The following is a 13773-nucleotide window of genomic DNA, read 5'->3' as shown; positions in this document are numbered from 1 at the left end:
TCCGTCCTGCTATGAATGCCAAAATTCCGGGTGCCGCACGCCTCACGGATGCCACGCGACAAGTCACATGACACCCCATACGGCAGCGTGTCATACACCCGGAAGCACAAAGCGGAGGCGCGCATCACACAGACCAGCACAGGAAACTCATGCGCATCATAGCAAGAATGCCAGTGACACCTAGTGGATATAAACTTTATTGCACTCAAGTTATATATAATGTGGAAATGGCAAAAGTGACATTATAATGTGACCATAATAAGACAAAAACAATAATATTTGTAACTAGTTCATGACATAATCTTATACGAATGGATGTGAATGTGTGAAATCATAATAATATTGAATAAACTTGATAAATGGGGAATAAAAATCAAATCCATTTATACACAAAATAAATAAATAAAGTGACAAGTGCAAGTGAAAAAGTGCAATACAAGTGAGCATGCAGTGATGGGTGACTGTTATATATGAATAAGAAAATAAGTTGATAAATAAATAAAAATTATTATAATTCAAAATAAAGAAGAGTGTGGCAAATACAGCAGACTGGAAGGAGCAGTGCACATGCACCTGCCAGTGTTGCCTTTTTATGGTAAAAACCATATATATATATGTATATATATCTATCTATATATATATATATATATATATATATATATATATATATATATATATATATATGTATGTAAACAGTGATACATATAAAAAAAAATAATACATTTTTCTCAAAAAGAGGAGGTTCCACAAGGCATTCTTAGAGGGTGTTCCAGCATGCAGCAGACAGGGTGGATGACAACTTGGCCCTAAAAGAACAAAAATAAATAAAAAGAGGAAGAAAAAATAGATAGACTATGCTTTTGACCGGATTGATTTTCTTGATGTATCAATACAACATGATAATAATGGAAATCTCCAGACTGATGTCTTTCGTAAAAAAAAACTGCTGTGAATACCTACTTACAAGCCTCCTCTTCTCTCCTACAGCATATGATAAAAACTGTACCGTATGGACAATATTTACGAGCCCAAAGAGTGTGCTCATCTGAAGAAAACTTTAAAATCCAAGCTGATGATCTACGAAAACATTTCCGAAATAGGGGCTATAGCAATCACAATTTGAAGCATGCGTATAATAGAGAAAAACAGCAATAACATTCAACTTCTCAACTTCTACAACCCAAACAGAAAAAGAATGAAGAGAACCAGGTACGCTATGTAAACAACTACCACACACACTGGTCTAGGATGAGACAGGTCATGGACAAATATTGGTCCATCCTTACAGTGGACCCTATACTTCAACACTATGTGTCCTCTAAACCTGCAATCACTGCACGGCGTGCAAGAAATTTGGCTGATGCTCTAGTTGAAAGCGAATACGCCCCTACACCATCCAACATTGCATTTGGAGCCAACAATTTGAAAGTAGGATACAGGCCATGCGGCCATTGTGTAGCGTGTCCTAATATCGAACATGCATTTGACTTCACAGATTCTTTAGGCCCGACGAAGCACTGATCTATTTTGTATTTTGTGAGTATGTTACTGCAATAAAGAAAAAAATAAAGAAGAATCATCGCCGATGTTTTTCCTTTACTTATGTTCTACGTTAAACCCTAATGCAATAGGCTGCGCACGCCTGTGGAAATACTATATGTTTGATTAAACCTAGAAAATACATGTTACTTGGCCTTAGTTGCCTATTCAACTTTCACTCTCAATGCCTGAATATTTATCTTAATATATAGGTCAGCCCACTGCTTTGTCAGCTTGCTTTGTAATGTAATGTAATAGCTTTTTTGAGCTCGTTCTGCAGTGCCAGGGATTTGTAGTGCACCAACTGGACACAGCAATAAGTCACTGAGATCAGCCCACTGCTCAACGCTTAGCTCAGCTTGCTTTTTTTGGATTTGTGAAGGCTTTCTGATATCAATTGTTCCTCTGTGCTCTCTCTCAGCTTTTGGAACTGTATGTCACATAATGCAAGCAATGATTGGCTAGCCTGAGGCCATGTGATCTTGCTGCTAGCAAAAGGTATGCTGGGCTACCCTGATGTTATCTTAATGTTCCTACTACTTCCACATTATTCAGTCACCATAACAGCATGTGTTTCTCGTCCCTTCTGCTAAAAATAGTGCCATTGTCAGGCTCAAGCAAGTTTGTCAATGTTTTAATGTTCAGCAACCTGCTTTCATCCCTAAGTTCTGGGCGAGACCAGTTTTGCCGGGCTCGGTTTTTTCATCTCTAGCAAGGAGTAGAGCTAGTAAAAAAAAATTACTTCTGCCAGCCACGTCCATTTCATTCGACAATATTTCCGGCCTGAAGGCTAATTCATAAACAATGCATTAGCCTGTCATTTGCTTGTCTATGCCAGGATCACCTGTCCACTTCATCCTTCACATTTACCTTCTGTCTTCCCCTTTGTGAATGACGGGCCTTTTTTTTTTTTTTTTTTCATAGACTGCCAAGTTGGAGAAGGAACCTGATATTGCCGCCAACAACTGAATCGCCTTTATCGGTCTTTTTAACGTTACAATAAACCCCTTTTTATCACCTACTTTTGTTTCAGGTACTTTCTATCAATAGAAATTACAATTCTCCTTGGCTGAACTCTAAACAATACCTTGAAAAGTGTGTTTTTATGTTCTCATCTGAATTCAAACGGTGCCCTAGTTTCATTTATTTGGGCTGCCAATATTTGAGATTAGACTTCAAAGCTCTCACTCTGTTTTGTTAAGCACTAAAAGAAAATCACACCAACAGCCCTCTGAATTGACTCCGCTTCCTACCCGCTCATTCATTTTGTTTTGCCAATCAAACCTAACTAGTCTATACCGGAGGAAGCGTTCTTGTGTTTTGGCTTTGGTCACTTGCCAGTTCTTAAATCCGGCAGCGTAAATGTTTTCCCCTTACAAAGCTGGTACCAGGGCTTTCCCACTGGGCTGCAACATCTATCTATCAAAGCTTGGGATATTTAATTTTACATTGAGCTCCTTTTTAATATTCAGCTTTAGCACCAGACAATTGGCTGGCATATTCCTGGGGATAAACAGGTATTAGCATCGGGTATATTTACCAAGCTGTCAGCTTCCCGGATTCCCTTTAAGAAAATGGATATATTATTTCTAATGATCGTTTAGGCAACATTATCAGCAAGCAAAATACATAATACAATAGCTAGATGCCTCTGGGAGCAATGAAACAGAATAAATGTGAATGTCTAAATGCCATAAAAACTGCACAGAAAATATGTGTGTGGTTGGAAATAGTCCGGGCTACGCTAGAAATCTGGATTTTGTTGGGATATTGTTCACTATAAGCTGTATATCCATCACATTCTTATAAAGTACTTTCATCAATTATTAAGGGAGGCAGTATGTTATACCGACGATATCAAGCCATTGTTTATACATTCACATTCAATTTCCTTTAACTGTTTCACAGACTCCGGGGAATGCTATAAATTACAAGTAAACCATAATTCTGGAAAATGTTGTCTCACTTCTATAGATGGAGTGATGGTTTTCATTATAAATGGTATATTTTTGTTTAAACAATTGTGGGGCAAGGTATGGAAGAAATGGAGAGAACGTGATGGTTTTTCCAACAAGAAACTATGGAAAATAACAAAAATGTGTTAACAACAATGCACTGTATTCTGTAGACGCTGCAGCTCATATGCTTCTCTATAAGTCCTCTATCTTATGTCTATCATCCCATTGACTGGACTGGTACACACAAGCATTAGATTGGGCCTGTATGCCGTATTTATTCAAACCAAGGAATAGAATACAAGTGCTAGGCATATGAATATAATCCGTGTTTGTGAGATTTATCATTCAGTGAATTCATGCATTTATGACATATCATCCATATGGAGCTCTGCTGAACAGGAGAAAAAGCAGGCCATGTATCTAGTAACAGAAAATTGCTATTGTCTTTCTTGGTGGTGTAGAGAGAGTTTACTTAGTATTGTTGAGATGAGACATCAAGGTCTATACCCTTTATATGGCTGAATGCTATTAGCTAATCAGGGAACTCTTATAATGAAAAAAAAAAACTATTAAATGTATAGTTATTTTAGAACTATGTAGGTAAATAGATGAAGGGGTTTGGAGTTGGTGGGTGCTACTAGCCAGGTTCAATAGTTTCTATTGCACATATTATATGATCACCTATCAATCTGAAAGCGATCCATGTACTACTAAATGTACTCTAAAGCAGTGTTTCCAAACCCAGTTCTCAAGGCACACCAACAGTCCAGGATTTTAATTTTTCCCTGTTCTATTCCAATGGAGTAACTGAAAAAACCCAGAATGTTGGTGTGCCTTGAGAACTGGGTTGGGAAACACTGCTCTAAAGCACAAATTCATGGCTGCCTACTGCTTTCCTTAGCAATGTCAACTGAATTTGTCACAGTCATCCCATGATTTACCTGTTACAAGTGAACCTGTCCTCAGACAAGAGGCTCAGTAGACTGTCTGTGGATTTACCACCGCCATCTAAGCCAAAACTGTCCCTTGGCATAAGCTTAAAAAGGAAGACTACTTAAAGGGGTACTCCACTGACCAGCATTCGGAACATTTACTTCTGAACGCTGTGTGTGCGCTGCCGGTGTCGGCCATGCCCCCTAAATGCAAGTCTATGGGAGGGGGCATGGCAGCCATCACGCCCCCTCCCATAGACTTGCACTGAGGGGGCGTAATGTGACATCCCTTGGGGGAGGGGGCGACCCCAGCAGCGCACACACAGCGTTCAGAACTAAATGTTCTGAACGCTGGTCAGTGGAGTACCCTTTTTAAGACCTGACTCCTCCCTCAAAAATACATGCTCCTGTTGGCCTCAATACTTCTGGAAACATTTATTTTGCTGAAGCCTCCATTGATTCTGGAGAGAAGTTCTTGGACTATGCATTGGAACTTATAGATTGACCACTGTAACATCTATAAATGGTTCCCAGGTCTAGGTCTAGTACAGTACTACATCTCACCTTCACCTGTTATGTTGTAAGAACGTTCTGGGGTTTTGTTTTTTCTTCAGATATATCCATATGCCACTCATCCAGTCTTGTTAAGTTTGCTTTGACTCCTTATGATGACATAACACATTGGAAAGCTAGGAGGCACCATCAGTGGCATTACAGGGTTTCATTACTTCTCCTCCTCTGCCTTCCTATACACTATAAAAATATGTAGAGGCTGTCTGCTAGTCCTCCACAAATGTTCTGGTCTAGCAGAGAGCCCACAATCCACAAAGCAGGGATTCTAAAGTTCATGAGCTTCACATGCCACCGGTTGGTAGATTCTCCACTGGGCACATTCCTCCATATAGTCAGGTCCTCCAGGGAGTGTATACGGCATCCATCCATCCAACAATACAAGTTGCTTTGAAAAGAGACTACCTTTGGTTTCTTAAGGGAAATGTGACTTATTGTCATTACCCTGCTCATTTATTGGAACGGATTCAGCTTATAAATAGGGCACTTCCAATAATAGCCTATAACTAGGTAACATCTTAAGCAGAACTTCATCTTAACATACTCATTAATACTACAGCATTTCTTCAGATTTATGATAGCCCCGGAGTAGCTGTTTAAATGACATAATGAGTGACAAAAAAAGAAAAACGGTCTTACCAATTAGGTTCTAATCACTTTCTTAATATACAAAACAATTGTCCTTTAAATTAGCTTGGGCTCCAGCCAAGAACATAAATAAAAACATGTATTTTCATCCATATCTCTAAGCACAAAGATAAAATTTCAACCCCCGAGGTCAATGTTAAATGATTCAATGGGACAATTACATTGCCTACCCCCGATATATCTTACTAAGTCCCTCCAGACAATTAAGTAAAAAGTTTGGTCTATTGCAGCTCTGTTACTGAGAGTAAAACATATTACCTGTATGCTCCATTAAACAGATGAAGTCCGATCCCACGTATTTAGAACAATTACCTCAAAGGACTTAATAAGACACCCCCCTGCTAAACTGAGATTGAAGAGAAGGATATATAAATGAGTTATGGAGAAGTGTTGCATTTTATTTGGTGTTAGCTATTAATAAAAGAGCACAATAAAAGCACCAATTCCCTCCCAGCTTACCCATTGTAGTGTATATCTGTATAGCCATTATTTATATACAATGTTTCTCATCTATCATGCTTGTATACCAGTGGATTGATGCTATAGTATAATAAAGGGATCTTGCATGTAGAAAAGAAACACATTGATTGCTATAAGGTAACCAATGATTTCTAGAAATAGGTTTCCAAATGTTCACCATTCCATAGTTTGGTAAAATTTGGTGTCTCCTATCCAAGAGGAGCGTGCAGAAACTCTCATCCAGAAGGCTGCATAGAAAAAAGGTGAAAAGATCCAACATTTCCAGAGGAAAAAAATAAACTTTTCTTCTTACATGTATTTGTTTGAAAACTTCTATTTATTGAGTTTAAACAGACATGGAAAAAACTGAGCAATCCAATCCAGAGTAATCCAATAAAAGCTGAAAACAACAGTTTAACAATATAATAGATGACAAAGTACCAATTAGGTATTTCGATCTCTACAAGTGTAAAGTGTTTCAGAATATGGGTCTTTTGGAGATACATTAGTAAAGCGAGGATATAACACATGTGATCTTTATTTATTACTTTGTTGGCTAAGAAAAAGAAAATGAAATTACTGAAAAGTCATTTAACTAACTAAAAGGAAGGGGTGGATTTGTAAAATGTGAAAAGCGAGAGGGGGGGAGGGGGGTAGTTAGAATTTTCTAAATTAGATCCACAGGACCAGATATTCCTGAATGTGGTGTGTAAATGGTGTTGCCATGTGGCTATTCCTCCAATCTATAAATATGGTCTACCCTAGCTATCCATTCACAGAGTAAGTGCTGATTTAGATATTCAGAATTTTGACTATAAGACCCTGGGTGCTGAAAGCAGAGTTCTTGAAAGTGGTTCCACCTAAAGGTAAACATTTCGGGGGGACATTTATCATTGTAGGTGAAGCATTTTTTACATCTTTTTTTTGTGTGCTGGTAATGTGTAGGTGCACCAAATGTATTAAATGGATTGAGGGCATTTGATAAATGTTGTGCAGATAGACATTTCCTGGAATTTCTCTGGTTTATGAGTTGTGCAAAATTTAGCAACTTTTTTTTTATCCTAGTGCGCAGATATTTGTGACTTTTCTACACATACATCAAAAAGCTAAGCCAAGTCCAGGCTGGTATATTTCTGCAACTTTTTTGCAAAAGTTGCAGTTCATAAATACATGACTACTGCACAGCAAATAGGATAAATGATGTACTGCAAGTCAACATTGTGAAGAATGTCTATTTGAAAAGTCGCAAAAAAAAAAAAAAAAAAAAAAAAACACTGCGCCTAAACTGCGCCAATGATAGAAACAAAACAGCTCTAAGTGCAATGATAAATGTCCCCCTTAGAGAACAAATATGGTTTATATTGTGGTGTTACAGGGACCAGAAATGTCAGATAATGTGCAGATGATACCTATGCAGTCTTTGATACAGTACAGCCATGGTGGTACTTGGTCAAGTTAACCACTTAGGGACCCCTGGCACTTAAGGATCCAAGGCATACCTGTATGCCCATGGGAATTTCGGTCCCCGCCGCGCACCAGGCGGGGACCGGACTGGGGTGACTGCTGATATCTATCAGCAGGCACCCCATGCAAACCCCTGGCGGGGTCCCGATCACTGTAAATCGCTGGCCAAATCAAACTGGTGATTTGTGGCGATTCCAGGTCAATCGGGTCTCCGAGACAGCCCCATTCACCCTTACCCAGCAGGAGTGAGAGGTGGCACTGGTGCCACCTCACGATCACGTGCTTGATCGGTCGGAACGACCTACCAATCACTGTCCTGCTGGGCATTCACACGGGCAGGATTACAGCCCCGCCTGTGTGAATGTACCTTAAAAACACTACACTACACTACACAAAATAAAAAGTAAAACACTGCATATACACAAAGCCCCCCCCCCCCAAATAAAAAAAAAAACGTCTTGTACAGAACTGTTTCCAAAACGGAGCCTCCAGCTGTTGAAAAACTCCCAGTATTGCTGGACAGCCACTGACTGTCAAGGCATGCTGGGAGTTTCGCAACAGCTGGAGACACCCTGTTTTGGAAACACTGCTGTAGGGTATTTTGGTGGCGGATGTAAATCCCCAAAATAGGCCTCAAATGAGCATGGCGCTTTCTCGCTTTGGAGCCCTGTCGTATTTCAAGGAAATAGTTTAGAGCCACATATGTGGTATTTCCGTTCTTGGGAGAAATTGCGTAACAAATTTTGGGGGGCTTTTTCTCCTTTTACCTCTTATGAAAAGGTAAAGTTGGGGTCTACATCAGCATCTTAGTGTAAATAAATAAATAAAAATTATACTAACATGCTGGTGTTGCCCCATACTTTTAATTTTCACAAGCGGTAAAAGTAAAAAAAGACCCTCAAAATTTCTCCTGAGTACAGAAATACCCCATATGTGGGTGTAAAGTGATCTGCGGGCGCACAACATGGCTCAGAAGTGAGAGTGCACCATGTACATTTGAGGCCTAAATTGGTGATTTGAACAGGGGTGGCTGATTTTATAGTGGTTCTGACATAAACGCAAAACAATAAATACCCACATGTGACCCAATTTTGGAAACTACACCCATCACGGAATGTAACAAGGGGTATAGTGAGCCTTAAGACCCCACAGGTGTTTGACGAATTTTCGTTAAAGTTGGATGTGAAAATGAAAAAAATATATTTTCACTAAAATGCTGGTGTTACCCAAAATTTTTCCTTTTCACAAGGGAGAATAGGAAAAAAGCCCGCTAAAATTTGTAATCACATTTCTTCTAAGTAATAACATATCCCAAATGTGGATGTAAAGTGCTCTGCAGGTGAACTACAATGCTTAGAAGAGAAGGAGCGTCATTGGAATTTTAGAGAGAAAATGTGTTTGAAATTGAAGGCCATGTGTGTTTACAAAGCCCCCATAGTGTCAGAACAGTGGACCCCCCCCCCACACACACACACGTGTGACCTCAAGGGGTACATTGATAATTCACGCCCCACGGGTGTCTTTTTTTTTTTTTGGAACAGTGGTCCGTGAAAATGAAAAGACCTATCAAACACCAGTGGGGTGTAAATGCTCATTGCACCCCTTATTAAATTCTGTGATAGGTGTAGTTTCCAAAATGGGGTCACATGTGGGGGGGGGTCCACTGTTCTGGCACCACGGGGGGCTTTGTAAATGCACATGGCCCCCAACTTCCAATCACATTCCAAACACATTCCAAACACATTCTCTCTCCATAAGCCCAATGGCGCTCCTTCTCTTCTGAGCATTGTAGTTAGCCCGCAGAGCACTTTACATCCACATATGGGGTATTTCCATAATCAGGAGAAATGGGATAACAAATTTTGGGAGGCTTTTTCTCCTACTACCTCTTGATAAAAGGAAAAATTTGGGGTAACACCAGCATTTTAGTGAAATTTCATTTTCACATCCAAATTAAGCGGAAATTTGTCAAACACCTGTGGGGTGTTAAGGCTCACTGTGCTATTCTGGAACCATAGGGGCTTCCTAAATGCAACATGCCCCCCAAAAACCATTTCAGCAAAATTAGAAAATTTTGGAGGGCATTTTCTCCTATTACCCCTTGTAAAAAATTTAAATTTGGGGGAAAACTAGCATTTTAGTCAATAAAAAAAAATATTAATTTACACATCCAACTTTAACAAAACGTTGTCAAACACTTGTGGCGTGTTAAGGCTCACTGTACCCCTTGTTACGTTCTTTGAGGGGGTGTAATTTCCAAAATAGTATGCCATGTGTTTTTTTTTTCTGCTGTTCTGGCACCATAGGGGCTTCTTAAATGTGACATGTCCCCCAAAAACCATTTCAGAAAAAATCACTCTCCAAAATGTCACTGTCGCTCCTTCCTTTCTGAACCCTCTAGTGCACCCACAGAGCACTTAACATACACATATGAAGTATTTCCTTACTCGAGAGGAATTGGGTTACAAATTTTAAGAAGATTTCTCTACTTTTGCCCCTTGTAAAAATTGAAAAACTGGGTCTACAAGAACCCAGTTTTTTCTCCTTCAATTTGCTGCTATTCCTGTGAAACACCTAAAGGGTTAACAAACTTTTTGAATGTTATTTTGAATACTTTTAGGGGTGAAGTTTTTTTAATGGAGTAATTTATGGGGTATTTCTAATATGAAGGCCCTTCAAATCCACTTCAAACCTGAAGTGGACCCTGAAAATTTTTGATTTTGAGAATTTTGTGAAAAATTTGAAAATTGCTGCTGAACTTTGAAGCCCACTGATGTCTTCCAAAAGTAAAAACATGTCAATTTTATGATGCCAACATAAAGTAGACATATTGTATATGTAAATTAATATATAATTTATTTGGAATATCCATTTTCTTATAAGCAGAGAGCTTCAAATTTTGGAATTTTTCACCAAGAAATTATGCAAGTATCTACAAAATTTTACCACTAATATAAAGCAGTATACGTCACAAAAAACATTCTCAGAGTCAGAATGAAAAGTAAAAGCATCCCAGAGATATTAATGCTTAAAGTGACAGTGGTCAGATGTGCAAAAAATGGCCAGGTCCTTAAGGTGAAAATGGGCTGGGTCCTTAAGGTGTTAAAAGGGTTATCCAAGATTAGAAAAACAGAGCTGATTTCTTCAAAAAACAGCACCATCCTGTCCTCAGGTCTTGTGCGGTATTGCAGCTCAGTTCCATTGAAGTGAATGAAGCCAAGTTGTAATACCACATACAACCCAAGGACAAGTGTGGAGCTGTTTTTGAAGAAATTAGCTCTGTTTCTCTATTACTGGCTAACCCACCCTTTTAAATTGCTATTAATATATATATATATATATATATATATATATATATATATATATATATATATATATATCAAAAGGCTGAATTGTGAGTCGCTCACCCTGTGCACGCCCACCTCGCCACCTGTGCCGCCTCCGGCTGCTCACTTGTGAAGGAAAGAACAAGGTCCGGCACTAGGTTGCAGATAAAAACTTCTTATTTCTTTATTTGAAGATTCTGCAGTACAGGGTAGAAAGTCTATCTACCCTGTACTGCAGAATCTTCAAATAAAGAAATAAGAAGTTTTTACCTGCAACCTAGTGCTGGACCTTGTTCTTTCCTTCATATATATATATATATATATATATATATATATATATATATATATATATATATATATATATGTGTCTATATATGTATATATATATATATACTGTATATATATATATATATATATATATGCTGTTTACACAATGCACATATATGTAGTTTACACAATTTACACAATACACATGCTTTATTATGGTCCTATTTTGTACAGAGCCATTTACATAGCGCACTTTTAGGTGTATAGGGTCTTTACTGTATCTCCATATGCCTCAGATTTTTCTATGTAGGTAGTATTTCTATGGTATTACTAATCTGAAGCCTACAGAAAAAAATAAAATATGATGTATTGCACCAACGGATTCTATATGTACAAAGCTAGGGAGGAATAGCTCTATAGGTACAACACCCAACAAAGCATTGTACAGCATGTGAGTACTGTATGGTGATAATGGCATCTATGGACTGTCATACTCGTTCTCTGTCATGTGCATGAGGTCTTAAAACAATGTTTTTTTTAGTAGGAAATGCTAATATTCTTGCCCTAGGGTTACTAATAAAGTGTTAGAAACAAAATCCAATAAAGTTTTTAAAAATATAAATGAACCCTTCCATACTAAAAGTTTAAATCATCCCCTTTTCCCATTTTCCAAATAAAAAAATCTTAATAAAATAAAAATAAACATATTTGGTATTAAGACAATATAGAAAAAGACCTCACTCACCCGATCAACGTGCACAGGTAACTTTATTCCGTAGGACATAAAACGTTGAACACAGGAGGACAGGCAGTCGGCAGGAACGCCGGGGAACAAGATGTGGGGTTACAGCTGTTTCACGGGAACACAGCCCGCTTCGTCAGAACAAAGCCCGCTTCGTCCGTGAAACAGCTGTAACCACACCTCTTGTTCCCCGGCGTTCCTGCCGACTGCCTGTCCTCCTGTGTTCAACGTTTTATGTCCTACAGAATAAAGTAACCTCTTCACGTTGATCGGGTGAGTGCGGTCTCTTTCTATATTGTTCCGATTCTGTCAAGCGATATGTGCCTTCTACACCAGCACCCCGACATAGCCCACACTGTTTAGTCTCTACCTATGCCTGGTATAGCGGATACCACATCACTCAGTATATTGCCTTCACCTGCATAGCAGTGCCTGACTTGTACTTTCTCTACTTGCTCAAAGTATATTTGGTATTAGCACAGTAAAAAGGGTAAACAGAATATATATATATATATATATATATATATATATATATATATATATATATACTGCTTAAAAAATAAAGGGAACACTAAGATAACACATCCTAGATCTGAATTAATGAACTAATTGTATGAAATACTTTCGTCTTTACATAGTTGAATGTGGTGACAACAAAATCACACAAAAATTATCTGTGAAAATCAAATTTATCAACCCATGGAGGTCTGGATATGGAGTCACACTGAAAATCAATGTGGAAAACCACACTACAGGCTGATCCAACTTTGATTTAATGTCCTTAAAACAAGTCAAAATGAGGGTCAGTAGTATGTGTGGCCTCCACGTGCCCGTATGACCTCCCTACAATGCCTGGGCATGCTCCTGATGAGGTGGTGGATGGTCTCCTGAGGGATGTCCTCCCAGACCTGGACTAAAGCATTCGCCAACTCCTGAACAGACTGTAGTTTAATATGGCGTTGGTGTTTGGAGCGAGACATGATGTGCCAGATGTGCTCAATTGGATTCAGGTCTGGGGAACGGGCAGGCCAGTCCATAACATCAATGCCTTCCTCTTGCAGGAAGAGGTCTAGCATTGTCTTGCATAAGAAGGAACCCAGGGCAAACCGCACAAGCATATGGTCTCACAAGAGGTCTGAGGATCTCATCTCGGTCTGAGGATCTCATCTCCTAATGGCAGTCAGGCTTCCTCTGGCAAGCACATGGAGGGCTGGGTGGCCCCCCAAAGAAATGCTACCCCACACCATTACTGACCCACCGCCAAACCGGTCATGCTGGAGGATGTTGCAGGCAGCAGAACATTCTCCATGGCGTCTCCAGACTCTGTCACCCTTGTCCTTAGGGTCATAATGGGCTCCGTCCCCAAGGAGTTAAAATATGGGACTTGATCATAGAATAAAAAAAAAATTCTCCACTCAAGGCCAGTAAAACAGCAGACACCTGACTGGAAAAACCCAACAAACCCCATTCAAGGTCAGTGGGACGCGTCAGGTCCTGTTGGTGTCCATTGTGCAACAGACCATCCAGATCCGTTGTTTGTCGCTAAAACGGAACTCTGCGACGGAGCTCCCTGACTAAAGCTTAACACTAATGTGAATTCAACCTTATGGCTAAAAGGCAAGGAGAAATGAATGCTAAATTTTATTTCCTAGACAGACTTGGGCAGATTTTGAATGGGCACTGTCAGAATCAAAAACATGTTGTACGTATTGGCAAAACATTAACCTTTTTAATATACTTCATAAAAAATGTATCTTCATTTTATAGAAATCATGGCTTATAAAAAAAAAAAAAAAACACTTGTCCCAGATGAAGCACAGGCATGGACAGAAAGTTGGAGTGGGACTAGCACTCTGTGCTCACTTCTG

Source organism: Hyla sarda, chromosome 3, assembly GCF_029499605.1.
Source record: "Hyla sarda isolate aHylSar1 chromosome 3, aHylSar1.hap1, whole genome shotgun sequence".
In the NCBI taxonomy this organism is placed as follows: domain Eukaryota; kingdom Metazoa; phylum Chordata; class Amphibia; order Anura; family Hylidae; genus Hyla; species Hyla sarda.
The sequence above is the reverse complement of the archived record's forward strand: the minus strand, read 5'-3'. Positions refer to the sequence as shown.